The sequence below is a fragment of the Ranitomeya variabilis genome, chromosome 3, assembly GCF_051348905.1.
Source record: "Ranitomeya variabilis isolate aRanVar5 chromosome 3, aRanVar5.hap1, whole genome shotgun sequence".
Lineage (NCBI taxonomy): Eukaryota > Metazoa > Chordata > Amphibia > Anura > Dendrobatidae > Ranitomeya > Ranitomeya variabilis.
This window is the reverse complement of record NC_135234.1, coordinates 655088884-655116506: the sequence shown is the minus strand read 5'-3', so window position 1 is coordinate 655116506 and position 27623 is coordinate 655088884. Positions and strand designations below refer to the sequence as shown.

Genomic DNA, 27623 nt, shown 5'->3' with positions numbered 1-27623 from the left:
TACACTCACCGGCCACTTTATTAGGTACACCATGCTAGTAACGGGTTGGACCCCCTTTTGCCTTCAGAACTGCCTCAATTCTTCGTGGCATAGATTCAACAAGGTGCTGGAAGCATTCCTCAGAGATTTTGGTCCATATTGACATGATGGCATCACACAGTTGCCGCAGATTTGTCGGCTGCACATCCCAAAGATGCTCCATACAAAGCAGGATGGATCCATGCTTTCATGTTGTTTACGCCAAATTCTGACCCTACCATCCGAATGTCGCAGCAGAAATCGAGACTCATCAGACCAAGCAACGTTTTTCCAATCTTCTACTGTCCAATTTCGATGAGCTTGTACAAATTGTAGCCTCAGTTTCCTGTTCTTAGCTGAAAGGAGTGGTACCCGGTGTGGTCTTCTGCTGCTGTAGCCCATCTGCCTCAAAGTTCGACGCACTGTGCGTTCAGAGATGCTCTTAGGCCTACCTTGGTTGTAACGGGTGGCGATTTGAGTCACTGTTGCCTTTCTATCAGCTCGAACCAGTCTGCCCATTCTCCTCTGACCTCTGGCATCAACAAGGCATTTCCGCCCACAGAACTGCCGCTCACTGGATTTTTTTTCTTTTTCGGACCATTCTCTGTAAACCCTAGAGATGGTTGTGCGTGAAAATCCCAGTAGATCAGCAGTTTCTGAAATACTCAGACCAGCCCTTCTGGCACCAACAACCATGCCACGTTCAAAGGCACTCAAATCACCTTTCTTCCCCATACTGATGCTCGGTTTGAACTGCAGGAGATTGTCTTGACCATGTCTACATGCCTAAATGCACTGAGTTGCCGCCATGTGATTGGCTGATTAGAAATTAAGTGTTAACAAGAAGTTGGACAGGTGTACCTAATAAAGTGGCCGGTGAGTGTATATGCATGCAGTATATACTCAAATATACTCATATATACCCACAGCTAATATATACACTATAATCAATTGCTTAACTTGACCCCATGAGCCAGACCAGCTCAAAACAGATAGTTCCTTGGTACTTTCTAGACACCAAAATCAAGTACCAACACCAGATGTCTTAAAGGGCCACTGTCACCCCCTCCAGCCGTTATAAACTAAAAGAGCCACCTTGTGCAGCAGTAATGCTGCAGTCTAACAAGGTGGCTCTTTTAGTTTTTGATTCCGTTATTCCCTCAATAAAGCGTTTTAAAATTTGCCCTAACTACCTGTCTGTAGACCTGGAGGCGGTCCGAAGCCTCCTCTGTGAATCTCCCAACGGACGTCACTCTTCTCTTCTGGGGATGTGGTCGCCGCCCCCTGAGCGCTGTTTCTTCTTAAATCCGGCGCCTGCGCTGTGCGTGCCTGCCTGTGACAGGCGCAGTCTTCATTGTCCGTCATAGGTCAGATGCAGGGTGCCTGACTGCGCCTGTGCCGGCAGTGTGGCCACCCTGTTGCTGAATCCCCGCCCCGCACTGTGTTATTCATTATGCACAGTGCGGGGCTGGGGTTCCTGGGCATGCGCACTGCGCTGTTCAGACGCTCCCCCGGTCCCCCGCCTTCCAGCGGTGCCGTAATATACAGGTTTCCTTGCCAGCGTTTGGAATGAAGCAGCCGAAAATAACAACGCTGGAAGGCGGGGGAGCTGGGGGAGCGTCTGAGCTGGGGGAGCGTCTGAACAGCGCAGTGCGCATGCCCAGGAACCCCAGCCCCACACTGTGCATAATGAATAACACAGTGCGGGGCGGGGATTCAGCAACAGGGTGGCCGCTGATGTCTAGATTTTTGCTGAAATAGCAGGAAAAAGGTGACAGCTACTTTTAGAGTGCTAAATCAGCTTGTTGCTAGGCCTTAGCTAGAATATTTTATGTATTCAGACAACCAATAATATAGCAGCTTAATTGTATGTTAATTAACTAACCACCCCTTTCCTTTTCTGTATGCACCTATAAAACCATGTATGAACAATAAACCGCCTGGTATGGTGGAATGTTATTCTGTCACCTACGTGCACAGTATCATTCTTCCTTGAGTGCTCAATATATTCCATCTGATTGGGAACGGCAGCAGCACATACAGGGATACATTCATCCCAAACCAAATTTCCATAACATCTGTGCACACGCTGATTCAGTTACAATATCATAGCTTCAGGTGGGCCCCCTCAGAGCATGGGGCCCAGGGCGACGGCTCTCTCTGTCCCCCTCTGTCCCCCTGGTAGCTACGCTACTGTGCAGAGCGTGCCAAGGAAGTCCAGTAAAACAAGTGAAGACAGACCTTCTAGCACCTAACAGTCCAACACTTCAGTGTGCATGGCTCCCACCTGAAGCCGCAAGTCTTGGACAACTTGAGTAAAGTGCCCCTGTCTTAGGGGGCGGAGTCTATGGCAATTATGGGTGTGGGTCTGGATAGAGTATGTGGGATGAGGCCTTGGACCTGGATGAACCTAGCATCGATCAAATTAAACCCCGCCCCGCTCTACAAAAATGCAGACACATCCACCTTAATTCCACCTAAGTGTATTATGGCTGGTAGAAATAACTGTTTCCAACCCACAGAGGTAATAAGTACTGGTGAGTGAATTTGTTAAGAAAACGATTTCCAAACATAAATTCGGCACGAATATGGCACATTTGTGATCGGAAACCGGAGCAAAATGTTTGAAAATTGGTAACATTTGGTAAAAGTGTGGGAAAATATTTAAGTTGCCACAAAAATATTTTCAGCACTTTAGCAACGATAATGGTGGTATATCATGAGCATTTAGCATGTGTTTGATGAGGGGAGGGGGTTTGTAGAGCTCAGAGATGCGGCATTCTTGTAAGCACAGCAGTCATTTTTTTTCCTAACTTTATGTGTGCACATTGCGGCTAGCCAATCAGGGCGCAGGAAACACCCACAATGTCTTGACACTACGGCTTGTGTCATTGGCTGCTGAAATCACATGTTCTTCTCCATATAAATAGCGGACATCTTGTTTTTAGTGCCATTTTAACACTGTAACAGCATAGGGAGGCTGCTCCCGATGCTGCCACTGTTAACAGCAAGATTATAGCCAGATTGTTCCTGAATAAAGAAGCTTTGTTGTCACACATTTGGAGAGTATCCTGAATAATCCACTGCTAACAAGTTATAGGCCCAGAGTGATACAGAACCGCAGAGTAATAGAGCAATAGAAGCCCAAAGCAAAAACTGCACAGAGCAGCAGAGAGGATATCCACTAGCAGCAATCCTGTCAAGTTCTCAGTGCCGAGCCTCAGTAACCAGAACTACCAGTCCTGGAAATTCAAGGTGAAGATGCTGCTCATAAGAGAAGGTACATGGAAACAAGTGCTTCATCCATTACCAAATGATTGGCTAGAGAAGGATCAGAAAGCACAAAGCAACATCTCCCTCAGTTTAGATGATAATCAGATTGTGCATATATGCAAGTGTGCAACTACAAAGGAGATGTGGGGTGAGTTACAGAAAGTGCATGAAAGATCAAATCTCAGCAATAAGCTTTATTTCAATAGAAAGTTGTTTCAGTCTAAGCCAAGTGATAGACAGAATAAGCAGGACTATATAAGAAATACCCTAGAGATTATGGAGCGTCTCAGGGGTATTGGAGAAGAAATTAAAGATTTTCACATTGCTGCACATCTATTAAGTGGTCTTCCAGAGAGTTATGACACACTTGTGACTGCACTAGATGCACGGCCAGATGATGAGCTGACACTAGAGTATGTGTTAGAGGCAAACTTGTGAATGAATTCAAGATAAAAATGCAGCATGTAAGCCGCAGTAGTGAATCCAGAGTAGAAACAGCATTAAAGACACATGATTTTCCTAAATATGAGCAATCTAAGAGAAACTTTTGAATGTTTTGTCTGTAAAAAGCCCAGCCAACTTAAAGCAGAATGCAGAATTTGGAAAGCAAGAATGAGTCAGACTAAAATGTAGAACAGTTATCAAAGAATTAAAACAGCTGTAAAAGAAGATTCTGTGCAGCGCCCCAGGGTCCTGGTCGTTGCAGTAATTTCATTTTCCTTTAGGGGAGAGTGATGTTACGTTTGGAGGCAAAGAAGGACAACTGTATCCAGGTATCACAAACATGCAACACATTTCACACTCCAGGCCACCAGGGGGATCTCTGCTCCTATTTATTAGGTCACTTCCCACACTTAGGTAAAACTGGTGACCTGTAGGAAAAGTTAGTTAGTTGCTGGCTGAGCTTCGCTCAGGTAGTTGGTCCCTGGCAGTGGTGGGATCCCATCAGAGATCGAAACAGAAGGACACGGAGCTGTGCATGCCCTAAGAGCTGCAGCTTCCAGAAAGAGACACTGAAGGAGAACTGTATTGCAGAGAGGGTGAAAGAAGTCGTAGCAAAGGAGTGGAGTGGATACCAGGAGGGGATCAACCCTACACAGGCTGCCTCCTTCTGAGGTGCAGGATCCCGGTAGCCGGAACACCGAGGGAGCAACGATCCTTGCTCCAGAGATTGGCAGGACAGCTAATTTCACGTTACCTGTCCGCCCTACACCCTGGAGGCAAGTTGGCACCCCTTAGAGGCTGGGGCATGATAGAGTCCCTGTAAAACGCCCCAAGCCACCGGTCATACGGGTTTGTCCTATCCATCTGGGGGACAGAGAGAGAGAGACATAACATCTATAACATCTGTGAGGACCTTATAAGAAGCTTAGCAGTAAGGGACTACAACACCGCAGCGCTAGAGGAAGGCTACTGATTTCCACCTGGACAAGGGGACTCTGGACTTGCCTCCAAACCGGCCGGACTCTGTCTGCCCTGTGATCTGGTGCTCTGGACTGTGGATGCTGAAGTCTTCAGTACAGGTAAAGAGACTGCAACCTTGTGTCCTCGTTCTTCACTGCGCCTCTCACCATCCACCATCTACACATTGGGAAGCCCTGGGGACATACTTCACCTGTGGGAAGATATACTATCTAGCTGCCATAACATCACCCCAGCAGACCCCTTAAAGCAGCGTCGGTCACCCTGACCGAATACCACAGGTGTCATCACGAACACAAACTCTATCCCTTTAAAGACCTTTCCCTTTTAAACGGACGTCCCAGGGCCACGGACCGGGTCAGCCACCGTGACATCCCCCCGTGAACCGAAGGACCCGGTACCGAGCACCCCACGACCCCATGGGGGCGCTCCATCTGCATGTGTTGAAGCTGCATTTAATGCCAGTACAAGCCCATCCACAAAGAATATATGGTGTATATGTGATGCCCCAGGGTCCTGGTTATCACAGTGGCATTGCTTTCCTCACGGGGAGAGTGATGTCTCGCTTGGAAGCAAAGGAAGATCTCTTTTATCAGGTAATCACAAAGCACACAACACGTTCACACTCCAGGCCAGAAAGGGGGGCTCTAAACCTGGTTTAGGGGGAACTTCCTTATTAATATATTCTGCCTTGGAGGGTAAGTTAGTTAGTTAAGTGCCAGAGAGCAGACTGGAGCAGTCTGAGGCAGTGAGACATGTTTGGAGCCATGCAGCCGGAGGTGCTGCAGCTCCAGGATTGAGAGAGCAAGAAAAGAAGAAGTGTTTGGTGAGCGTGCAGGAGAACAAAGCACAGGAGAGAGAAACCAGGGGAGCATAGCAGCGTTTGGGCTACCTCCCTGTCCGAGAGCAGATTCCAGTAGCCAGAAGACCGAGGTTGTGTCGGACTCTAGGAGGCACAGCAGAAACTGGCAGGACAGCTGGATTACACACCACCTGTCATGATAGAGACCCTATAAAAAGGCTCGAGCCAAAAGTCATACAGGTTTGTGTCCTAACCTTCATGAAGGACAGAGAGAATTGTGAGGACCTTGCCAGAAGCCATACCCAGTAAGGGACTACAAAATCACCGCGCTAATAGGAAGGCTTCTAACTCCACCTGGTAAAGGGGACTCTGCATTTGCTTCCAAGCTGACCGGACCCTGCCTGTACCTGTGATCTGGTGCCCTGGACTGCGGTTGCCTGAAGCCTTCAGTAAACCAGGTAAATAGACTGCAAACCTGTGTCCTCCGTTCTTTACTGCACCATTCACCATCCTCATCTATACACCGGGAGCCCTCAGGACCTACTTCACCTGTGGGAAGTTATACCATCTAGCTGCCATAACATCACCCCAGAGGACCCCTTTAAGCAGTGTTGGTTCCCACTGACCAAATACCACAGGTGGCGTCATGAACACAAACTTTATTATAAATCCCCTTAAAAGAGCTTTCCCTTTATTTGGGCTCCCAGGGCCACAGACTGGGTCGCAGCCACCGTGACATCCCCTTTAAGTGCGACTGGACCCGGTGCCGAGACCCCACGGCTCTGGCGGGCGAACCATATAGATTCTCGTGCAAGCAGTCATATGACAAATAACAAGGATTTCTTCACTTACCTTATTGAAAGCAAGTCAGAAAAGGTCATTTTAGCTAATGATCACTATATGACTTCAGAAGGAGTAGGAGACGGCTACCTCCACTGTCCAGTTACCTCAGCACAAAGTAGAAAGATCCCATTAAGGGTATGTGCACATGCAGCACCCCAGAGTCCTGGTTGTTGCAGTACTGTGGCTCCGCCACTATGGGGAGCTATGGTACGTCTGATTGCACTAAAGGAGTTTCTCTGACCAGGTAACACCTCACTACACTTCACACTCCGGCCACCAGGGGGGGTGGTCCTATCTAGTAGGCCACTCCTCACACTATGGTAAAACTGGGGGTTGGACAGGAAGACAGGGAGAAGTAGCTAGGAAGAGCTAGTGAGAGGACCTGTCAGGGATGGGATCCTGGCAGACTCCTCAGAAGAGAACTAACCAGTGCACAACGGGAATACAGTAAAGAAGTATTGGGACCAGAAGGAGTCGTGCTGTTAGACCGAGGCAACATCCTTCTGAGGCGCAAACAGTCGGTGGCCGGAACGCCGAGCAAGTAAGAGACTTTAAGTACACTGCAAACCACGGCCGGACAGCTAATTACAGGTTGGCTGTCTCACTTAACACCTAAGCAGACAACGGAGGCAGCTGTGGGAGAGGGGCGACTCTAGGGTCCCGGAAGAACTCCAGGCCTACCCCGTCATACGGGTGCGTCCTACCATATCATCTGGGGGACGGAGAGAACGAACATCAGAGACAGACAGAAACAGTTGTGAGGACTATCCCGGGAGCTCAGCAGGGAAGAACTACAACATCCAGCGCTAGAAGGTAGACACTGATTCCCACCTGTAAAGAGAACTCCTGATGTGCCTTTGGACCGGCCGGTCTCTGACAACCCAGTTAACAGCGCTCTGAACTGAGGTCTCCAAAACCTTCAGTAAAGAGGTAAAGAGACTGCAACCTGGTGTCTTCGTTATTTACCGCGACTTGCACCCCACAACTGCACCGTTACAACACCACTTATTGCACTGGACGTCCCCCACTGACAGACAGGGCCACGGACCGGGTCTAGCCACCGTGACAACCCCAGGACTGAGACCCAGAGGCCCGGTTCCGGGTACCCCTCGGCCCTGCGGCGGTGTGGGGGCGCTCCAACTTGGCGTCACGAACAGGATCTACTTAAGCCTGAAGAATCAGGTCATGTGTGCCTTGGAACTGTGATTTATTGTGCTTGGACTGTACTTTATTGAAAAGACTGTGTGCTGTGCCATTTACCGCCAAAATTCGCCATTGCCGCGCACGGAGGGAGGAGCCCTAGCTACGCGGGCGGAACCAGCCAAAAGAAGCGCGGTAAGGCGCCAATCCCGGAAGAGGAACTCCGACCTCCAGCAGGTTAGTGGGAGGAAGGGACAGCCATGTCTGAGTCGGGAGGAGAGGAGGTGGCGGTCGCAGCCGCGGACGTAGGGGCAGCTCCGGTCCACGCAGCGGGCGAAGCCGCGGCCCTAATACCACCACCGGTTGCCGCAGAACCCGCTGTTCCCCTCAGCCAGCCGGACACTGCCGCTAACACAAAAGCCATAATGCCCTTTTCTATGCCGTACCTGCCCGGAGCGGCCTGGCTCCCACGATACTCTGGGGAGTCGCATACATTCACTGACTTTAAGGAAGGGCTCTGCAGCCTGCTCGAGTTCTATCCCCTGACAGAGCCCCAGAAGGTTCATATGATAACCGGCCAACTCTTTGGGGCGGCTCTGAGAGAATTGAAATCCTGGCCTGCTGAGGATAAAGGAACTGCACAACAGATTTTTGCCAAGCTTAAAGCCACCTTTGATACTCGCACTGCTACGGAAATTAAACTGACTTTTTATGGATGCAAACAGAGGCCACAGGATAGCTTACGGGACTATGCCCTTAATCTCCAGGAGGCGATGCGGGCCATTAAGCAGAGTGACCCCGGCAGCATGCAGGATGAGGATAAACTCCTGAAGGAGCGGTTCATTGAGGGGCTCCTGTGCAGTCACCAGCGGGGCCAATTGCACTTCCTGGCCATGCAAAATCCAGACTTGACTTTTGCGCAGTTCAAAGATAAAGCTATCCAGGCATTGCAGGAGCGACAGCCCAGCCGCGCAATACCACCCAGGCGCCCCGCTCTCACATACCACCAGGAGGTGGCATCGGATACCCCAGTTGCCGCGGAGGCCGACGCCCAGAGCTTCGAGGACGACTCCCCTGCAGGACTCCGTCTTCAGATGCAGGAGCTGACCAAGAACGTTGCTGCCCTAGCCCGGACGGTGCAGTCCCTACAGGAGGCCCCCAAGAAAAAGATCCAGCTAGCCTCCGGACCAGAGGATGTTCCCTGGACGCGACAGAAGAGGACCCCACCGACCAGAGGCCGGGACAGCGATCGTTTCCATCAGGACGGACGACCCATCTGCCGCCGATGTCACCAGGTGGGCCATCTTGCAAGGTACTGTCCTTTAAACGAGCAACCCCTGGGGCAAAGGGCCAACCCCCAGGAGTAGGACGGTCAGGCCCGCAGCATTGGAGAACCAAGTATATTGGAGGACGACCAGTTCTCCCTGTAGTGATTGATGGAATCCCCTTGAATGCTTTGCTGGACACCGGTTCTCAGGTGACGACTATACCTTACGTGCTCTACAAACAGTATTGGGAGGACGCTGATATTACTCGTGGCCCTGACGATGATTTCACCATAATCGCCAGTAATGGTCAGCCGTTGCCACAAGTGGGGTATAAGGAGGTCACCATCAAAGTGGGGCGGGTGGAATTGAAAGCCCAAGGGATTGTGATTGTTGATATTGATCGTCGAGAATGTAATCCCATGATGACTCTTGGTACTAATGTTATAGAAAATTGTCTTGCAGAAGTGATTGTTTTGTTGCAACAGGTGGCAGAAACCGCTGGCCACAGTGAGCAACGTGCCCTGCAGAAGGAAATCAGAGCTCTGATGCAGAGACAGCATGTAGAGCTGACTGGTGGTGAGATTGGTCGTGTCACTGTGAGTGATTCAAACCCCATCGCGATACCCCCCAAGAGTGAAATGTTAATATGGTGTCGAGCAGCCATAGGCCTCAGGGGTAAGGACTACCAGGCCTTGGTAGAACCCGTATATTCAGACAATAGGCCTACTGTTCTGACAGCCCGGGGGGTGGTCGACGTCCGTCAGGGGAGAGTGCCCGTACGTGTCCTCAATTGTTGGGAGGAAGAGGTTCACCTCACCAAGTATACCACGCTCGCCAAATTGTTCACTGTCAATAATAATGTGATACAGACACCTGAACCCTTGGTCCCGTCAAACTTGGCGGAGAACAAAGGTTCTGCAGAGCCCTCGAAGGACTGGTGTCGGGAATTGCATGTGGGCACTGACTCTACCCCGTCCCATCAAAAACAGGGGGCCTACAGGGTGGTACACGAGTACGAGCAGATATTCAGCAAACACCCCTCAGATTTTGGGCAGGTGAAAGGGATCCAACATCACATCCCCACGGGAGATCACCGACCCATAAAAGAGAGATATCGCCCTGTACCCCCAGCTCATTACCAGTGTGCCAAGGACATGTTGCGGGAAATGAAGGAGGCTGGGGTGGTGAGAGACAGCTGTAGCCCCTGGGCAGCTCCGTTAGTCCTTGTTAAAAAGAAAGATGGTACAATGAGGATGTGTGTTGATTACAGGCAGTTGAATCGCATTACACATAATATACCCACTGCCTAGGATAGAGGAGTCTCTGGCTGCCTTAAAATCTGCTAACTACTTCTCTACCTTAGATCTCACCAGTGGGTACTGGCAGGTTCCTGTAGCGGAGGCGGACAAAGAGAAGACGGCCTTCACGACGCCAATGGGTCTCTGTGAGTTCAACTACATGCCCTTCGGATTGTGCAATGCTCCCGGAACGTTCCAGAGGATGATGGAGTGCTGCCTGGGACACCTGAACTTTGAAACCGTGCTGCTATATTTGGATGATGTCATTGTCTTCTCTAAGACCTACGAAGACCACCTGAAGCACCTGGCCGAGGTGTTTGAAGCCCTATCCAACTTTGGCTTAAAGGTGAAACCATCCAAGTGTCATCTGCTGAAACCTAAAGTGCAGTACCTGGGCCATGTGGTGAGCGCTGAAGGAGTGGCCCCAGACCCCGACAAGGTCACAGTGATCAAGGACTGGCCAAAGCCCAGTGACCTCCACGAAGTCCGGCAGTTCCTCGGGCTGGTAGGCTATTACCGGAGGTTCATTAAGGACTTCACCAAGAAGGCCGCACCCTTGCAAAACCTGTTGGTGGGCCAACCGAAGAAGACCAAGGGGAGGAACACCCCCTTTGATTGGAACGAAGAGCTGGAGGAATCCTTCACCTGTTTGAAGTCGGCACTGACGGGAGAAGAGGTACTGGCTTACCCCGAATACGACCAACCGTTTGTGCTGTACACAGATGCCAGTAATGTGGGACTAGGAGCAGTGCTGTCTCAAGTCCAGAAAGGCAAGGAAAGAGTGATCGCTTACGCCAGCAGGAAACTCCGTCCCACGGAAAGGAACCCTGACAACTACAGTTCCTTCAAACTGGAATTCCTTGCCCTTGTCTGGGCAGTGACAGAGAGGTTTAAGCACTACCTGGCCTCCGCGAAATTCACCGTCTTCACGGACAACAATCCGCTAACGCATCTGGGTACTGCCAAACTCGGGGCTTTGGAACAGCGGTGGATGGCCCGGCTGTCCAACTATGATTTCTGTTGTGAAATTGGATTTTGGGCTCCCCCGGTGGCCACTGGTGGAATTGAACTTGTGTGCATCATCCCCTCTGTTCACCTGTTCCCATCAGGATGTGGGAGTCGCTATTTAACCTTGCTCCTCTGTCACTTCCATGCCGGTCAACATTGTAATCAGAAGCCTTTCTGTGCATGTTCCTGCTTCTAGACAACTCCCAGCTAAGTCGGACTTTTGTCCTTGTTTGTTTTTTGCATTTTGTTCCAGTTCACAGCTGCAGTTTCGTTTCTGTGTCTGGAAAGCTCTTGTGATCTGAAATTGCCACTCTAATGTTATGAGTTAATACTAGAGTCTTAAAGTAATTTCAGGATGGTGTTTTGATAGGGTTTTCAGCTGACCTTGAAAGTACCCTTTCTGTCTTCCTGCTATCTAGTAAGCGGACCTCGATTTTGCTAAACCTATTTTCATACTACGTTTGTCATTTTCATCTAAAATCACCGCCAATATATGTGGGGGGCCTCTGTCTGCCTTTCGGGGAAATTTCTCTAGAGGTGAGCCAGGACTGTATTTTCCTCTGCCAGGATTAGTTAGTCCTCCGGCTGGCGCTGAGCGTCTAGGGATAAAACGCAGGCACGCTACCCGGCTACTGTTAGTTGTGCGGCAGGTTTAGTTCATGGTCAGTTTAAGTTTCCATCCTTCCAAGAGCTAGTTCTCATGTATGCTGGGCTATGTTCTCTTGCCATTGAGAACCATAACAGATTTCACCATCAAATATCGGGCAGGACACCAGAATGCCAATGCCGATGCTCTGTCCCGAATGCCCAATTTACCAGAAGTGGGAGAAGACCCGGAGGCACTTGAAGAGGTGGAGCTGCCTGCCTTCCATCGCCCCAAAGCCACTCAGAACTCTCACCATGTGAAGAACAGGCACAAGAACCAACCGGATGCCACGCTGAATCCCCTGCCCCACCACGGATGGACAGAAACCCAGGATAGTGACCCCGCGGTCCGTCAGGTGAAGGAGCTCTTGACGCAGGCTGGGTTGCACCCTGGCCCTGGCGATCCACAAGAAACCCAACAGCTGTGGAAGGGGAGAAGCAAGCTGTTTATCCATGATGGCAAGCTGTGCAGGAGGAGCATTGACCCACGTACTCATGAATTGGTGTGGCAGATAGTGGTGCCCAGGCGAGATGCGCCCATGGTTCTGGGAGCCTACCATGATGGAGCCGGACACTTCGGATGGAGGAAGCTAGAGAAGCTGCTCCGAGGGAGGTTCTATTGGATTGGCATGAAGAGAACCATTGAGAAGTGGTGTCGGGAGTGTGGTCCATGTAGTCTGCGCAGGAAGGACCGTGACAGTCAGCGGGCTCCCCTGCGGCCTATCATCACCAAAAGGCCGCTCGAACTGGTCGCGCTGGATCATGTGAAGCTGACACCTAGCCGGTCGGGCTATATCTACGCCCTTACCATCGTGGACCACTACTCCAGGTTTTTGGTGGTTGTGCCTGTCAAGGATCTAACGGCCAGGACTGCCGCCAGGGCCTTCCAGCAGCACTTTTGCAGGCCCCATGGCTACCCAGAGAAGGTACTGACCGATCAGGGACCTGCATTCGAAGCGGAAGTGTTCCAAGAATTCTGCCAACTGTACGGGTGTAAGAAGATCAGGACCACACCGTACCATCCTCAAACCAACGGGATGTGCGAGAAGATGAACCAAGTGGTAATTGATTTATTGAAGACCTTACCCGTGGAGGAACGGAACCTGTGGCCGACAAAGTTGCCTGACTTGGTGGATATGTACAATCACATCCCAGTAAGTTCCACCAACTGTACTCCAGCGTACCTGATGCGAGGAAGATCTAGTCGGTTACCCGTTGATCTGGACATGGGGGTCCTAGTACCCGAAGATACCTCGCCGGATGCGGATTGGGATGCAGAAAGGCAGCGAAGGTACCGCGAAGTACAGGAGTGTGTGGAGAGAAGTCTCGCCCAGGCTAGGCAGAAGCAAGAAAGGGACTACAACCAACATGCTCCTGCGATCCCCCTGTCACCTGGTGAGCAAGTACTTAAACGAAAGAGGAGATTACATAAGCTCGATGACCAATGGGAAGCGGAACCGTATACCATCCTGCCATCCGACTTCGACAACACAAAGGTCTGTCTCATCAGCAAGGACAGAGGGGAGACCTCGACAGCGGTATCCAGGGATCACCTTAAGGTCTGCCCCGATAAGTTGAAAGAGAGGGGCACGGCCCCAGAAATCTCCCCGCCGGTGGAAAAGGAGAAGATGTTCCATACCGTCCTTGGTGACTTTCCCCAATCCTGGACTCAGATAAACCAAGCCATCGCGGTGCCTGTTCTAATGTTCCAACAGCCGGACCCACCAGAAACAATGGTGGTATCAGATCAGCCGGCCCCGCTACCTCAACAAGCCTCACTTGATGACGCCATGCCGACCGCTGAACCAGCAAATCCTCCCTCTGCTGTCAGTGAATCTGCTGTACCCACTGTTGATAGCAGCAGCTCTGGGAGCCCTAACCTGCCAGTGCTACCCCGACTCACTAGAAGTGTAGCTAGAAGACAGTGCACTACACCAGCGGTAGCAAGCATAGCGGGCCCTGTTAGGCCAATAGCAACCCCTGCGCTGCGAAGGTCCACACGCAGCACTCAAAACCAAACTCCCCTCCGCTACAAAACTTGGAGGTATTAATAAGGGCTGCTATTTAATTGAAAATGTTTGTATATATATCTTTTTGTTACAGGTTTTAAATGGACAATAGAGTAATGGACGGTGAATTGCTCAAAAACCTTCAAAAAGGGGGCCCCTTTGTTTACCCGGGGTCCCTGCTGTTTTAACCACTGAACTGAGAGTCATAAACTGTGCATGACCTAACTTTCGCAACGTTCAAGAATTCTCACCTCCCATAAAGGGAAGCTCTGTTATGTTTAATTGTTATACTATTTCAAAATGTTATGTGTTTTCTGTTAACATGTATTATTGTTCTTGTTTTCAAAGTCCCAGAGTACTGGATTTAACCGGGGGGGAGTGCAGCACCCCAGAGTCCTGGTTGTTGCAGTACTGTGGCTCCGCCACTATGGGGAGCTATGGTACGTCTGATTGCACTAAAGGAGTTTCTCTGACCAGGTAACACCTCACTACACTTCACACTCCGGCCACCAGGGGGGGTGGTCCTATCTAGTAGGCCACTCCTCACACTATGGTAAAACTGGGGGTTGGACAGGAAGACAGGGAGAAGTAGCTAGGAAGAGCTAGTGAGAGGACCTGTCAGGGATGGGATCCTGGCAGACTCCTCAGAAGAGAACTAACCAGTGCACAACGGGAATACAGTAAAGAAGTATTGGGACCAGAAGGAGTCGTGCTGTTAGACCGAGGCAACATCCTTCTGAGGCGCAAACAGTCGGTGGCCGGAACGCCGAGCAAGTAAGAGACTTTAAGTACACTGCAAACCACGGCCGGACAGCTAATTACAGGTTGGCTGTCTCACTTAACACCTAAGCAGACAACGGAGGCAGCTGTGGGAGAGGGGCGACTCTAGGGTCCCGGAAGAACTCCAGGCCTACCCCGTCATACGGGTGCGTCCTACCATATCATCTGGGGGACGGAGAGAACGAACATCAGAGACAGACAGAAACAGTTGTGAGGACTATCCCGGGAGCTCAGCAGGGAAGAACTACAACATCCAGCGCTAGAAGGTAGACACTGATTCCCACCTGTAAAGAGAACTCCTGATGTGCCTTTGGACCGGCCGGTCTCTGACAACCCAGTTAACAGCGCTCTGGACTGAGGTCTCCAAAACCTTCAGTAAAGAGGTAAAGAGACTGCAACCTGGTGTCTTCGTTATTTACCGCGACTTGCACCCCACAACTGCACCGTTACAACACCACTTATTGCACTGGACGTCCCCCACTGACAGACAGGGCCACGGACCGGGTCTAGCCACCGTGACAACCCCAGGACTGAGACCCAGAGGCCCGGCTCCGGGTACCCCTCGGCCCTGCGGCGGTGTGGGGGGGCTCCACACACGTAGAATGGTCCTCTGCGGATTTTTCCACAGCGAATTTGATAAATCTGCAGGGCAAAAACGCTGCGCTTTTGCTGCCAATTTATCCCAAATTTACCACGGTTTGCGCGGATTTCACTGCAGTTTCACACCTGCGGTTTTCTATTATGGAGCAGGTGTAAAACCGCTGCGGAATCCGCAGAAAGAAGTGACATGCTGCGGAATGTAAACTGCGGCTTTTTCCGTAGCATGGGCACAGCGTTTTCTGTTTCCCATAGGTTTACATTGTAATGTAAACTCATGGGAAACTGCTGCGGACCCGCAGCTGCGGAAACGCTGCAGATCCGCAGCAAAATCCACATAGTGTGCACATAGCCTAATGGATGTTCCCTATGTTCCCAGCCTTGAAAGAAATCTTCTGTCAGTAAAGAAGCTCACGCAAAAGGGGGATGTAGTTAATTTTTAAGATAACAGCTGCATCATCTCAAAGAAGGGTCACACTCTCGCAGAAGGAAAAATCCAAGGTGAACATTATTAGCTAAAATAAGACCTCCCAACCATCCCATATCCAGCGGTGTAGTCTCGATTTTGACAGTCTTCCCCGCGGTCATAGCCGGAATCGTACTTTTCCCACACTGCACTGACTGTGATCACTGACTGGTTGCTAGGAGATGTCGAGAAACTTTGAATGGCTGCTCTGTGCGCATAGGATCTGTGAAGAGGTCACAGGAGGGGAGGAATCAGGAGTCACATGATCAGGGGCTCCGTGTATGCAGGACTCTGCTGTGCTGGTTGTCATGGTGCTGGATGAGGGTAAGTTTATGTGTGGAGTCATGAGGGGTTTACAGTGTGGATGTAGCAGACCCTTGTGTGTATGAAGTGTACGGAACAGAGCCGTGTGAGAGCGGAGCTGTGTGTGCGAGGTGTACGGAGCGGAGCCGTGTGTGTACGAGGTGTTTGGAGCGGAGCCATGGGTGTATGAGGTGCACGGCGTGCAGCCGCATGTGTACAAGGTGTACGAAGCGGAGTCGTGTGTGTATGAGGTGTATGGAGCGGAGTCGTGTGTGTACGGATCAGAGCCGCATGTGTACGAGGTGTACAGAGCGGAGCCGCGTGTGTACGAGGTATACAGAGCGGAGCCGCGTGTGTACGAGGTGTACAGAGCGGAGCAGTGTGTGCGAGGTGTACCGAGCGGAGCCCCGTGTGTACGAGGTGTACGGAGTGAAGCTGCATGTGTATGAAGTGTACGGAGTGGAGCCGTGTGTATGTATGGAGTGGAGTCACGTGTGCATAACTCCCAACCATCCCGGATCCAGCTGGACAGTCCCAATTTTGAGACTCTGACCCGGCCAGGATCCTCCTTTTCCCGCATGGCCCCAGACCAAATATACTGCCGCTTTAAACTGCTAGCGCAATCGCTAGCTGTGTCAGATCGGAGAAGATATTGTTCCTCACTCCGACACTGACTGGCACAGGAGACACGGAGAGGTCTTTATCAGTGGCGTACCGGAGCTGCAGCGATGTGAGCAGTCAGCAGCGCGGCTGGATGACAGCATTCAGCGACACGGGAGAGGAAGCTGCCGGCTGCTGCGAGGGAGCACGGTGAGAGGTGTGTGTGAGAAATGGCCGGAGCGAGGCCGCCCAACCCCCTCACCCAAGGCCTGAAGCGGAGGCCAGCATGACAGTGGGTTGGAGGTGGGTATTTAGGGTAATTTAAGGGAGGGAACTATGGAGAAGGGTTTTATGGGTCAGTTGGGGGAGGGGCCTGGCAGTTCCCGCTCTCCGAACCCTGAAGCAGCAGCACGTACCATGTCGGCGGTCGATAGGGTGTTGGAGAGCCTCAGGGCTGCGGCCGCCTCGCACCCTGATGGCTGGTTGGAGGCACAGGTTTCCGGTATCCTCAGTGGGGGCGCGGTGGCGACGGCTGCTGCGGCTCCGGAGCGGCGGTCACGGCGATGCAGGCCCCCGGACAGGCTGTCACCTGATACGGCTCCCAGGGCCCTCCGCAGGCGCAGGAGCCCCTCAAGGGACCCTCCAGGCCGGGCGCCGGTGAGTAGCATGGCCAGCAGGCCCTGGCCTGGGAGGAATCCTACTGCCGGGCGGGCGCCGGCGGCGGCTGCTAGGCCTCTGCCCCGTGGTAGGAGGGGGGCGGAGCCAGCGTGCGCCGGACGACAAGCAAGGCCCAGCAGTGCGGGAGGCCGCAGCGGCGATGCTCCTGTCGCGCGGCCTGCCTCTCCAAGCCGGAGCATCGCGGGAGGCACAGCACGAGCGGACGGCTCAGGGCAGGCATGTCTTGGGCCGGTCCTGTCTCCATCTGCAGGGATTTACCCTGCGCAGTTCAACGCCAGCGGCGGTACATCTGAAGCGCCTGGGCCGGCATTGGGCGTTCAGTGGCACTTGGCAGCACCGGGATCGTCCAGCACTGCGGTGGGAAGTGGATTGGCAGCATTTTCTCCAGCGGCGGTACCAGACCGTTTGTCTGAGGGGCGAAGAGTGCAGCAGGTTTCGCGGAGGCCGGATGGCGCGTCGGAGAGACGTCTGGAGACCGGCAGTCCGGCTGGAGGGGTCACAGCCTCCTCGCAGCCTGGTGAGTGTTTGTCTGTGTTTACTCCTTGTTCGCAAAATGTTTCCGTACCGTTTGCTGGTGGTGCGGGGGGTAGTGTGTCCGGTGTGGAGGCGGTTAGCGGGTCTGCGTTTGCGGAAGGTGCTAGTGTGCGTGCAGTGCTAGATAACGTGCAGGCTTTGTTGGCTAGGTTGGATAGAGGCTTGTTTGAGCAGAGGCAGCTAGCGGCGTGGGTAGCCCCTTGCGGGCCCTCTGTGGGTGTGGCAGCATCAGTGGCGGTGCCAGCATCTCCGGTTTCTGTGTCGGTTCAGACGGAAAAGGAGAAGGAATGCAGGGTTCATTTGGATGATAGGGCTCATGGTGAGGTTTTCGTCTGTTTTGAGGGTCCGTTGGGGGCCCATCTTAAGAAAGAGGTGAAAGAAAAGATTGGTAAGGATGAATATGTGGAGATATTTTCGTTGCTGCCGCTAGAGAAATTTCATTTGGACAAGGGTAAGAAAGAGGACAGCAAAAAAGAGGAGGAAGAAAAACGGAGGTGGCGTTTGATACCGCAGACATTTTCCAATTGGCTTCAAGCGTTTGCGATATTTGCCAGTGTAATTGCTGAAAAGGCGCTAGAGAACAGCGCTGGTTTATTTTGTTATATGGATTCCATAGGTGAGGCCTATAGGGTGTATGGGGGGCAAGCATGGCTCAGGTATGATGAGCAATTTAGACAGCGTAAGGCTATTCGGCCCGCCATCAGATGGGATCAGAAGGATATCGGTCTATGGTTGAAGGTCATGGCACAGTATAAATTTGGGCATTCCTTTCAAGGGGGATCCGGAACCTCTGCTCAGTCTAGCCAGGCCAGCGGGTCCGGTTCCTCGGCCCATTCGAGTAATTCAGGAGAGCGTAAGCCAGGATTGTGTTGGCAGTTTAATGAGGGTCAATGCAAATTCGGGGCCAACTGCAAGTTTAAGCATCTCTGCTCCCACTGCAGTGGTTCCTCTCATGGGGCCGCAAAGTGTTTTAAAAAAGGCAAGCCCAAGTCCGGGGCTGGTAATTCCCAAGGGGGTGACTCCGGTGAGTTTGGAAAAGATGGCCCCGTATCTAAGTAGATACCCCGATAAGGAAAAGGCTGAATTGATATTTGAAGGTTTTAGGGACGGTTTCGTGATTCCGGCACCCAATTTTGTTATACCTCAAGGGGTTAAAAATTTACGTTCGGCTTTATTGCACAGTGCGGTGGTCACTGAGAAATTAAGCAAGGAAGTGTCACTGGGACGTATGGCGGGCCTGTTTGAGGTGGCTCCGTGGTCTGATTTGGTGGTATCGCCCCTGGGCGTCGTGCCCAAGAAAGAGCCTGGGAAATTTCGGCTGATTCATCATTTATCCTACCCGCGGGGGTTGTCCGTTAATGATGGTATAGCACCGGAGCTTTGCTCGGTGGTATACGTGTCTTTTGATGAGGCAGTTTCGTGGGTTCGTAAGTCCGGAAAAGGGGCGCTCTTAGCTAAAACGGATATTGAATCAGCGTTTCGGTTGTTGCCTGTTCACCCTTCCAGTTTAAGATTGTTAGGTTGTTTTTGGAATGGGGGATTTTTCGTTGACAGGTGTTTACCGATGGGTTGTTCCCTATCTTGTGCGTTATTTGAATCGTTCAGTTCATTTTTGGAATGGGTCGTTCGTGATGTGTCTGGTTGTGATTCTGTCATTCACTACCTAGATGATTTCTTGTGCATCGGCCCAGCGGGGTCGGACCGTTGTAGCAGGTTGTTGAACGCGGTTCAGTGGGTGGCCAGTCTTTTTGGTGTTCCGTTAGCTCCTGGAAAAACGGAGGGCCCTGATACGTGTCTTTGTTTCTTGGGCATTGTTATTGACACGATGCGGTGGGAATTTAGGTTGCCAAAGGAAAAGGTGGATGGTCTTCGGGCCGAAGTGGCCAGGGCTTGTCGATTGAAAAAATTGTCTTTGCGTGAGGTGCAGTCACTGTTGGGGAAGCTTAATTTTGCGTGTCGTGTTTTGCCCATGGGGAGAGTTTTTTCCAGAAGGTTGGCTAGTGCCACTGCTGGTGTTCGGGCCTCTCATCATTTCATCAGATTGTCGGCAGAGGTGAAGGAGGATTTGGTTGTCTGGAATACGTTTTTGGCTGATTATAATGGGCGCTCCTTGATTATGGATGATTTGACGGACAGCGACACGTTGGAGTTGTTTACGGACGCCGCAGGTGGTATTGGTTTTGGAGCATATTTTCGGGGGCAGTGGTGTGCTGAACATTGGCCTGAGGCTTGGATTGCTGCAGGTTTGGTCAGGAATATTGCCTTGTTAGAGATTTTTCCTATACTGGTGGCGGTCCATTTATGGAATGAGGATTTTCGTGACAAGCGTGTGCGCTTTAATTGTGATAACATGGGTGTTGTGTGTGCCATTAATGGGCTGGCGGCGTCGTCACCCCCGGTGGTACGTGTTCTGAGGCAGTTGGTTTTAAAATGTTTAGCGCTAAATGCTCATGTAACGACATCTCATGTGCCGGGTTCTCGAAATTCCATTGCTGATGCCCTTTCTCGTTCACAGTTCGACCGTTTTCGGTCCCTGGCCCCGGAAGCGGAGATCGTCGGCCTGAAATGCCCTCCGGAGCTTTGGCAGGTGGTATTCGAGACGCTGAGGGTTTGATTCGGTCGTCGCTGGCTCCTAGGACTTGGGAGGCTTATCAGGCAGTGTGGTTGTCTTGGGAGGGTGTATTGGCGGCAGGGCATTTCGGTTCGAGTGCTCAGGATCAGGTGGGAGCGTTGTTATCCTGGTTAAGTGTGGGGGCATCTGAAGGGTGGTCGGTTGCAAAGGTGTCTCGTACTATGGCGGCCTTAGCATTTGGTTTTAAATTAAGAGGGCAGAGGGATTTGTCCAAGGTCTTTTTGGTAAAACAGGCGGTAAAGGGTTTTCGTAGGTGTCGTGGTCTCGGGGATGCTAGGCGGCCGGTTTCTTTTGCTTTGTTGGAACAATTGGGAGGGGTTTTACCTTTGGTTTGTTTGTCAGATTTTGAATGCCGTTTATTCATGTTGGTTTTTTCGTTTGCCTTTTTTGGGGCTCTTAGGCTGGGGGAGCTGGTGTCACCCAGTAAACATGTTTTGGGGGGCATTTTAGCGAAAGACGTGCTGTTGTCTTCCGATTGGGTGGAATTTTGGTTACGGAAGTCAAAAACTGATCAGGAAGGTCGGGGCCTGAAGGTGGTTTTGGGCAAGGTAGCTAGTTCGGCAATGTGTCCGGTGAATTGTTTGGCTAGCTTTGTTAGCCTGGGGCCCAGTAGGGTGGGAGCTTTATTGTGTCATGCAGATGGTACCTTTTTGTCCAGATATCAATTTACGGCGGTCTTCAGGAAGGCAGTGCAATTACTGGGGTTGGACAGTTCGTGCTTTGCGTCTCACTCTTTTCGGATTGGGGCGGCAACCGAGGCCGCAGTGGGCGGTTTGGGGGCTGAGGACATTTGCCGTATTGGTCGGTGGCAGTCCAATAGGTACCGCAGTTATGTTCGACCGCATCGGGTAACCGCTGAATGTTAATGCCTTTGTAACTGCTGGTACTCTTGTTTGTCGGTTTGCTGAAGTGTTTCTTATTTTGTTGTTTCAGGGTCTTCGCCGGTATTGGTGTGGATCTTCGGCCACTCGTTCGTTCATTGGGGAGCTTTGCGTGCCGACATGAGGAGAGAGGGTAGACAACTTGGTTTTGATCGAGCGGTGGCTGTGGTTCGGTGGCTTGGTTTCCGGGGAATGCTCTGGAACAGTGTTTTAAGGGAGGTGCACAACAGCGTGAGTTTGGACAGGGCACCGGATTTTTTGGTTTTGCACGCCGGGGGGAATGATCTGGGGATGCGGCCTTTCCGTGAGCTGGTGAGGGACATAAAGCAGGATTTGTTGCGGCTGTGGGTATTGTATCCCGGCATGACTGTTATTTGGTCGGAAATTGTGCCACATACGCGTTGGCGGAATATGCGGTCTTGTGTGAAAATTAACAAGGCTAGGGTGAAGGTAAATAGGGCGGTGTCGTCCTTTGTGTCCCGGAATGGGGGAGTGGCCGTTCGGCATTTCGAACTGGAGAAAGGGGAAGGTGGTTTTTGGTTAGCTGACGGCGTGCATTTGAATGCGGTCGGTAGTGATCTTTGGGCTTTGGGCCTACAAGAGGGTGTTGAAAGGGCCATGGCTTTTCGGTTTGGTGGGGTCTCGGGCCTTTGAGGTGTTCATCGGCCCTCGTTGTGGCGGCTGGGGGGAGTCCTTGGAGTTGGTGGAAAATTGGTTCGGGGGATCCGTTGGCTTATGGGTCCCCTGTTTTTTCAGAGTTTAACTGGGTTCGGATCTGGTGAATTGTGGTGGGGACTTTCGGCTAGTGTGGCCGAATCCCCGGGTAGTTATCGTGAACAGTTAAACCTTTGAGTTTATTGGTGCTCCCGAGCCAGGGTGGTAACGGCTGGGAGTAATTCTGTGTTTACTGTTATGTTCACAGTTATTGTATGGGTATTCGCCAGATTATTTGTAGCTTCAAGGACTCCTCCTAGTAAAAGATGTGTCTACATTGTGTGTAATTATTATTTATTTGTTGTGTTAAAATAAAAAGGCTGCTGTGGCCAAGTTATTCCAAAAGTAATTATTGTCATGTGTTTTTTGTGTGAGTTGGAGTGTGGATGGGGGCTGGGGGTGGTAGATGGGGAGGTGGTGATAGGTGGGTTTTGGAGGGAGGGAAAGGGGGTCCACCCGGGATACCCAAAGTATCGACAATGCCATTGTCAAGAAATGGCCGGAGCGAGGCCGCCCAACCCCCTCACCCAAGGCCTGAAGCGGAGGCCAGCATGACAGTGGGTTGGAGGTGGGTATTTAGGGTAATTTAAGGGAGGGAACTATGGAGAAGGGTTTTATGGGTCAGTTGGGGGAGGGGCCTGGCAGTTCCCGCTCTCCGAACCCTGAAGCATCCCGCCCTCCAGCCCCCTTTAGGTTTTTATATGAATATTGTGTGGTAGGTCATGTGTTTATTTGCTTTTACGGGTCACTGTGGCCTAGGCGGCTGGGGGGAGTCCTTGGAGTTGGTGGAAAATTGGTTCGGGGGATCCGTTGGCTTATGGGTCCCCTGTTTTTTCAGAGTTTAACTGGGTTCGGATCTGGTGAATTGTGGTGGGGACTTTCGGCTAGTGTGGCCGAATCCCCGGGTAGTTATCGTGAACAGTTAAACCTTTGAGTTTATTGGTGCTCCCGAGCCAGGGTGGTAACGGCTGGGAGTAATTCTGTGTTTACTGTTATGTTCACAGTTATTGTATGGGTATTCGCCAGATTCTTTGTAGCTTCAAGGACTCCTCCTAGTAAAAGATGTGTCTACATTGTGTGTAATTATTATTTATTTGTTGTGTTAAAATAAAAAGGCTGCTGTGGCCAAGTTATTCCAAAAGTAATTATTGTCATGTGTTTTTTGTGTGAGTTGGAGTGTGGATGGGGGCTGGGGGTGGTAGATGGGGAGGTGGTGATAGGTGGGTTTTGGAGGGAGGGAAAGGGGGTCCACCCGGGATACCCAAAGTATCGACAATACCATTGTCATGTGTGTAGGTGTGTGTGTGTGGTGATGGAGAAAGCAATGATGGAGGTTGGGGAAAAGGCAATGATGGTGGTGTGAGGGGAAGGATGGGGGTGGGGTAACTATGTGTGGCCATTATACTGTACGCAGCATCATATGGGGCCAGTATATAGTATGGTGCATTATGTGGGGTTATTATACTTTAAGGAGCATCATGTGTGGCCATTATACAATAAGGAGCATCATCGAACTTTGTCCCTCTTTACCTTCTTTAAAAGTTGGGAGGTATGGCTAAAATGCAAAGAAAGAGTGTACAGTGCTAGACGAGATCTGCATAAGAACTATGTCCATGTATGGCACAGATGTCTTGGGCACTGAGACCCAGAAGCAGTAAGGAAGCAAGTTCAACTTGCAAATGGTATTGAAATCAACCAGTGTAGTCAAATGATGAAGTGCACTAGCTGTCATAACACCTTTCTGACATCAGACGTAATATTCCATCCATGTGACCTGGGCCTATTTGGCCATGGACGGAATATTAGGTCATCGCGATTGGCTGCGCACACTGGGGACCGCACTGATTCTGACAGCTGACACCTGCTCCCAGCACTTTAACCCCTGAAATCCTGCGAACACGATCGCATCATTCCAGAAGCTGACACAAGGCTGACAGCCCCTGTGCCTTTGGATCGGGGTCCCGATTGTTGCCATGGTGAGTGGCTGTCATCATGAAGACATCCGTGTCACCAGAGTCAGGAAACACTGCACATGATCTGCAAGTCTCCCTGTTAGTGCAGTGCTGACAGCTTCTATTGCATGCAGATGCTGCTTCATCTACATACTATAGAAGTAATTGACGCAACGCCTTGTGAGATGCAGGGCCTAGTATCTCGGAGGATGGTGCAGTCACTAGGGTAACAATCCCTAGGTTCGGTGGCAATTGTAAAGGGGAGACGACAGATATATGAGACTGTGAGTTATGTTGATGCCTGCAAGGGATGAGGCTGCGGACGAAAGAAGCATACACCGGGGTCTCGTGCAAGCTTGAAAGATGAACTTTACTGAAGACTTGTAACAATCCTTATATTTTTCTATATAACAGTTATGGGTAGCCAATAAAATTTTTCTTACAATTGCGCTGGTCAAAGCCTTTTCTTGGTCCCGGCCTTGGGAGGATGGTGGTAACTTTTCATATGACTAACTGTGCTGCATCAAGGGGGAGGATCAAACTGACCTTAATCAGATCGGAGTATCCAGGGAATCTGCTGCGCAGTTCTGCAGTTCCTTCTCTTGTCTCAGCACTCTGTTGCTGTAAGACGCGGGGGAACTCCGAATAGGGTGCTATTTGTACACCCCGCTTGTCCCAATCCAGGAGCCCCAATTTTCTACCTCCTCTCCCCACCAAAACCGTCCATAAAGTGCTTTTTGTCCCGCACGCATCACCTCCAACTGCCACTTATCTTCAAATCAGAAAAACACGTTGCAATGCCAAATTAAGGCAGAAGAGGGCAGCATAGTACTACAAGTTGTAATACTGAAACAAGGCAGGAGAGGGCAGCATAGAATTAAATAGTTTACCTCCTCCCAAGGCAAGACAAGGAGCCGGTGTTGCAAGTGTAATCATGTAAGGAATAGAGAACACACTTACCATATGATATATAGCATACATTAGTAATGGCTTTCCTGGTCACTACATATACCCCCCTAGTTTAAACAGAGCCGTCCCCACCATATATATTTTATAAAATAATACAGGTCAACGTCTAGTTTGAACCAAAGTGCTTTCATAGTCACAATTCCCAAGCAGCGGGTTGCGACACCAGCGTCTACACCTCCCCGGTACAGGGTGTAGACTGGTAACTGAGCAACATGTGAATTGCAGTGGGGCGCTAAGTGAGGGCAGAACCCAATGTCTATAGCAAATCTGTGGGGTCCATACAATACTTCCCCCCATAGGTCACATCGGAACTCCAAGATAGAGTTCCGTCAAAGGTTAACTGGCAGACCTGTAAATATATCGGTGGAAACCCGAATGACTGCAAAATATGTACCGAGGTAGATGTTGAGGTACCAGAAACGGAGTAATATTCTCCCTACTCCCTGTACAAACTTGGGGGGCACTAAATAATCATGAAAGTATTGTAACGTCTGATAAACATGCATTTTAGTGCAACAATAAACTTTATAACTTAAACCTTGGTTTCACGGTAATAGGAAGACTTAACATTTCTTCAAAACTCAAAGAAAAAAAACCCACAAATACTAGAGTCTCTCCGGAGGTAGAATATCTTGTTCTTGTAGCAAATTTTCCTGCTCTTAGACGTAAGTAACAGTCCTAAAGTAATGCGTAAAATGTAAACAATACAAGAGACACACTGGCGCTAGGCTACACCCCCGGAGTGAAGCTGCAGGCACCTAGGCAGATTGTGTGCAAAAACTCTGCCGAACAATGAAAAAACCAATGATATCAATTAAATAAAGGTGCTGCGCTAAAAAAAGAAACTATGACTATGGAGTGAGTGACCTTCAGTCCCCTACCTTACAGATAGAAGTTGGCATGTCCCCTGAATTGGGAGGTCGGCTGCTACAAAGATGTCCTCCGTGTTGCTGGAAGGATCGTGGTGTCGGTAGTGCACAGATCTAAAAGGGAGCATCCTCCCCTGGTGCAAAATTCCCCAATACGCATGCCGCTGAGGGAATCGGCAGGCAGCCTCAGCCGATGGCGCCGCTGAGCAGTAGTGTAGCGAGTGAGAGGCGTGGCTAAGTGGTGACGTCACCTGTCCGTGAGACGGACACAAGCAGGGGCCAATCCTGGCGCGTTTTGAGGGAAACCACCCTCTATCTCAAGGTATGGCTCCCCTGCCAATACTGATTGTTATATAGCCACATTCTCAGATGCCGTGCACAGCGTGGAACCACCCTCCAACTAAGACAGCCTCCATATTCAAACAGTGAGAGTCTGCACAATGGCAAAACATCTCAGATAACCTTCGACAGGATTGCTGCACCCTATCCTTCTGCAAATGAGAATATTAGTAGTGTCATCCTTACGCATGGATAATCCCACTTAATTCCCGACTGGTGGCAGAATGTACTCCGACCTTAAATTTTAATTAAAACTATAAACCTTTAATAATGAACCTTAAAAACATTGCTACATAGTGAATACCCTAACCCATAAAAACATACTATAATTAAACTCATTTTCTACTGCTATAAAAGACAATTTATGACTAATTGCCACTGTGCACTCTTCTATTAACGAAAGACGAGACCTTTGACGAGCATCTCCTCACAGTGCAATCATGTCAAAATGAACATGAATAAAAGACTGAATAAAACCATATTTAATGACCACAATTTTTAAAAAAACTAGTGCAACTAGTCCAACGGCACAAAACTAGTTAAAAATCAATAATGATACTCCTACTTATAATAAAATGAAACTACTCGTTTTATAACTAAATACTCCGTTAAAAATAGTGATGAGCCACCTCCCTAGTGTTCGGGTTCCGTTCGGTTCGTCGAACAGGGAGATGTTCGACGAACTGTTCGTCGAACGTTTGACGAACACTGTCGAACCCCATTGAAACCAATGGCAGGCAAACACAAACACATACAAACACATAGAAAACACATAGAAAACACCTTAAAAGGTGTCCAAAAGCTGACAAACTGCTCAGAAGACATAACAAACACATGGAAATGTGGAAATGACACAACTACATATAGTCATGTGAAAAGAAAAGAGGTGGAGGAGTAAAAGGAGGAGGAGACACAGATATAGGCATGTCATGCCCTTCTAAAATCAAGAAAGGCTGGAGTAAAAATCTAAACTCACTCTACCAACACCCAGACGTCTTGACAAAAAAAATAAAAAAATAAATATCTTTAGGTGTAGAATGGCGGCAGGTCCATTCAGAACACTTTCCTTAGAAGACTTAGTGGTACCCCCTTTGGGAGTTGTGCCAAAAAATGAACCCAATACATTCAGACTAATTCACCATTTGTCATATCCAAGGGGCAGGTCAGTAAACAACAACATCGATGCGGAACCAAGTACAGTACTATGTACTGTACCTACTTTGACGAGGCAATCAGGCGAGTCAAGAAGTTGGTAAAGGGCACCCTAATGGCCAAAACAGACATTGAGGGGGCATTCCGGTTATTACCTGTGCCTCCGAATAGTGTCCTCCCATTGGGCTGCTTCTGTGAAGCAGCATACTACATAGATTGCTGTTTGCCCATGGGGTGCTCCATATCCTGCTCACTATTTGAGGTGTTTAGTTGCTTCCTCGAATGTGTCGTCACAGACGTTTGTAAGGCGGCACATATTATCCATTACCTCGACGACATCTTATGCCTGGGCCCAAAAGATTCGCCACAGTGTGAAAACACGCGGTAGTCCACCTGTGAGAAGGAGAGAGCTGGAGGGAGAGTGGACACCC

General features: G+C 50.3%; 1 protein-coding gene across 1 annotated transcript in view; it reads right to left on the bottom strand.

Moving 5' to 3' along the window:
* LOC143816858 (glycoprotein-N-acetylgalactosamine 3-beta-galactosyltransferase 1-A-like) overlaps nt 1–24559 on the bottom strand; it is a 153316-nt gene extending 128757 nt beyond the window's left edge. The window contains exon 1 of the mRNA XM_077297778.1: nt 24410–24559. The gene's annotated coding sequence lies outside the window, so the exon portion shown is untranslated. The remainder of the gene's footprint in view (nt 1–24409) is intronic.
* Between the last annotated feature and the right edge of the window lie 3064 nt (nt 24560–27623).